The sequence below is a fragment of the Athalia rosae genome, chromosome 3 (assembly GCF_917208135.1).
Source record: "Athalia rosae chromosome 3, iyAthRosa1.1, whole genome shotgun sequence".
Classification (NCBI taxonomy): domain Eukaryota; kingdom Metazoa; phylum Arthropoda; class Insecta; order Hymenoptera; family Athaliidae; genus Athalia; species Athalia rosae.
The window spans coordinates 13,750,564-13,754,701 of NC_064028.1; positions in this window are offsets into that span (position 1 = coordinate 13,750,564).

Here is a 4,138-nt window from a genome sequence, read left to right on the forward strand (position 1 = left end):
CGAAAAATTTTCAAAGTCCGAAAGAGTCGCGCATCACTCGTTGGAACGAAAAATTTTCAAAGTCCGAAAGAGTCGCGCATCACTCGTTGGATCGAAAAATTTTCAAAGTCCGAAAGAGTCGCGCATCACTCGTTGGATCGAAAAATTTTCAAAGTCCGAAAAAGTCGCGCATCACTCGTTGGAACGAAAAATTTTCAAAGTCCGAAAGAGTCGCGCATCACTCGTTGGATCGAAAAATTTTCAAAGTCCGAAAGAGTCGCGCATCACTCGTTGGATCGAAAAATTTTCAAAGTCCGAAAGAGTCGCGCATCACTCAATGGATCGAAAAATTTTCGAAGTCCGAAAGAGTCGCGCATCACTCGTTGGATCGAAAAATTTTCAAAGTCCGAAAGAGTCGCGCATCACTCGTTGGATCGAAAAATTTTCAAAGTCCGAAAGAGTCGCGCATCACTCGTTGGATCGAAAAATTTTCAAAGTCCGAAAGAGTCGCGCATCACTCGTTGGAACGAAAAATTTTCAAAGTCCGAAAGAGTCGCGCATCACTCGTTGGATCGAAAAATTTTCAAAGTCCGAAAGAGTCGCGCATCACTCGTTGGATCGAAAAATTTTCAAAGTCCGAAAGAGTCGCGCATCACTCGTTGGATCGAAAAATTTTCAAAGTCCGAAAGAGTCGCGCATCACTCGTTGGATCGAAAAATTTTCAAAGTCCGAAAGAGTCGCGCATCACTCGTTGGAACGAAAAATTTTCAAAGTCCGAAAGAGTCGCGCATCACTCGTTGGATCGAAAAATTTTCAAAGTCCGAAAGAGTCGCGCATCACTCGTTGGATCGAAAAATTTTCAAAGTCCGAAAGAGTCGCGCATCACTCGTTGGATCGAAAAATTTTCAAAGTCCGAAAAATTTTCAAAGTCCGAAAGAGTCGCGCATCACTCGTTGGATCGAAAAATTTTCAAAGTCCGAAAGAGTCGCGCATCACTCGTTGGATCGAAAAATTTTCAAAGTCCGAAAGAGTCGCGCATCACTCGTTGGATCGAAAAATTTTCAAAGTCCGAAAGAGTCGCGCATCACTCGTTGGATCGAAAAATTTTCAAAGTCCGAAAGAGTCGCGCATCACTCGTTGGATCGAAAAATTTTCAAAGTCCGAAAGAGTCGCGCATCACTCGTTGGATCGAAAAATTTTCAAAGTCCGAAAGAGTCGCGCATCACTCGTTGGATCGAAAAATTTTCAAAGTCCGAAAGAGTCGCGCATCACTCGTTGGAACGAAAAATTTTCAAAGTCCGCAAGAGTCGCGCATCACTCGTTGGATCGAAAAATTTTCAAAGTCCGAAAGAGTCGCGCATCACTCGTTGGATCGAAAAATTTTCAAAGTCCGAAAGAGTCGCGCATCACTCGTTGGATCGAAAAATTTTCAAAGTCCGAAAAAGTCGCGCATCACTCGTTGGAACGAAAAATTTTCAAAGTCCGAAAGAGTCGCGCATCACTCGTTGGATCGAAAAATTTTCAAAGTCCGAAAGAGTCGCGCATCACTCGTTGGATCGAAAAATTTTCAAAGTCCGAAAGAGTCGCGCATCACTCAATGGATCGAAAAATTTTCGAAGTCCGAAAGAGTCGCGCATCACTCGTTGGATCGAAAAATTTTCAAAGTCCGAAAGAGTCGCGCATCACTCGTTGGATCGAAAAATTTTCAAAGTCCGAAAGAGTCGCGCATCACTCGTTGGATCGAAAAATTTTCAAAGTCCGAAAGAGTCGCGCATCACTCGTTGGATCGAAAAATTTTCAAAGTCCGAAAGAGTCGCGCATCACTCGTTGGATCGAAAAATTTTCAAAGTCCGAAAAATTTTCAAAGTCCGAAAGAGTCGCGCATCACTCGTTGGATCGAAAAATTTTCAAAGTCCGAAAGAGTCGCGCATCACTCGTTGGATCGAAAAATTTTCAAAGTCCGAAAGAGTCGCGCATCACTCGTTGGATCGAAAAATTTTCAAAGTCCGAAAGAGTCGCGCATCACTCGTTGGATCGAAAAATTTTCAAAGTCCGAAAGAGTCGCGCATCACTCGTTGGAACGAAAAATTTTCAAAGTCCGAAAGAGTCGCGCATCACTCGTTGGATCGAAAAATTTTCAAAGTCCGAAAGAGTCGCGCATCACTCGTTGGATCGAAAAATTTTCAAAGTCCGAAAGAGTCGCGCATCACTCGTTGGATCGAAAAATTTTCAAAGTCCGAAAAATTTTCAAAGTCCGAAAGAGTCGCGCATCACTCGTTGGATCGAAAAATTTTCAAAGTCCGAAAGAGTCGCGCATCACTCGTTGGATCGAAAAATTTTCAAAGTCCGAAAGAGTCGCGCATCACTCGTTGGATCGAAAAATTTTCAAAGTCCGAAAGAGTCGCGCATCACTCGTTGGATCGAAAAATTTTCAAAGTCCGAAAGAGTCGCGCATCACTCGTTGGATCGAAAAATTTTCAAAGTCCGAAAGAGTCGCGCATCACTCGTTGGATCGAAAAATTTTCAAAGTCCGAAAGAGTCGCGCATCACTCGTTGGATCGAAAAATTTTCAAAGTCCGAAAGAGTCGCGCATCACTCGTTGGAACGAAAAATTTTCAAAGTCCGCAAGAGTCGCGCATCACTCGTTGGATCGAAAAATTTTCAAAGTCCGAAAGAGTCGCGCATCACTCGTTGGATCGAAAAATTTTCAAAGTCCGAAAGAGTCGCGCATCACTCGTTGGATCGAAAAATTTTCAAAGTCCGAAAAAGTCGCGCATCACTCGTTGGAACGAAAAATTTTCAAAGTCCGAAAGAGTCGCGCATCACTCGTTGGATCGAAAAATTTTCAAAGTCCGAAAGAGTCGCGCATCACTCGTTGGATCGAAAAATTTTCAAAGTCCGAAAGAGTCGCGCATCACTCAATGGATCGAAAAATTTTCGAAGTCCGAAAGAGTCGCGCATCACTCGTTGGATCGAAAAATTTTCAAAGTCCGAAAGAGTCGCGCATCACTCGTTGGATCGAAAAATTTTCAAAGTCCGAAAGAGTCGCGCATCACTCGTTGGATCGAAAAATTTTCAAAGTCCGAAAGAGTCGCGCATCACTCGTTGGATCGAAAAATTTTCAAAGTCCGAAAGAGTCGCGCATCACTCGTTGGATCGAAAAATTTTCAAAGTCCGAAAAATTTTCAAAGTCCGAAAGAGTCGCGCATCACTCGTTGGATCGAAAAATTTTCAAAGTCCGAAAGAGTCGCGCATCACTCGTTGGATCGAAAAATTTTCAAAGTCCGAAAGAGTCGCGCATCACTCGTTGGATCGAAAAATTTTCAAAGTCCGAAAAAGTCGCGCATCACTCGTTGGAACGAAAAATTTTCAAAGTCCGAAAGAGTCGCGCATCACTCGTTGGATCGAAAAATTTTCAAAGTCCGAAAGAGTCGCGCATCACTCGTTGGATCGAAAAATTTTCAAAGTCCGAAAGAGTCGCGCATCACTCGTTGGATCGAAAAATTTTCAAAGTCCGCAAGAGTCGCGCATCACTCGTTGGATCGAAAAATTTTCAAAGTCCGAAAGAGTCGCGCATCACTCGTTGGATCGAAAAATTTTCAAAGTCCGAAAGAGTCGCGCATCACTCGTTGGAACGAAAAATTTTCAAAGTCCGAAAGAGTCGCGCATCACTCGTTGGATCGAAAAATTTTCAAAGTCCGAAAGAGTCGCGCATCACTCGTTGGATCGAAAAATTTTCAAAGTCCGAAAGAGTCGCGCATCACTCGTTGGATCGAAAAATTTTCAAAGTCCGCAAGAGTCGCGCATCACTCGTTGGATCGAAAAATTTTCAAAGTCCGAAAGAGTCGCGCATCACTCGTTGGATCGAAAAATTTTCAAAGTCCGAAAGAGTCGCGCATCACTCGTTGGATCGAAAAATTTTCAAAGTCCGAAAGAGTCGCGCATCACTCGTTGGATCGAAAAATTTTCAAAGTCCGAAAGAGTCGCGCATCACTCGTTGGATCGAAAAATTTTCAAAGTCCGAAAGAGTCGCGCATCACTCGTTGGATCGAAAAATTTTCAAAGTCCGAAAGAGTCGCGCATCACTCGTTGGATCGAAAAATTTTCAAAGTCCGAAAGAGTCGCGCATCACTCGTTGGAACGAAAAATTTTCAAAGTC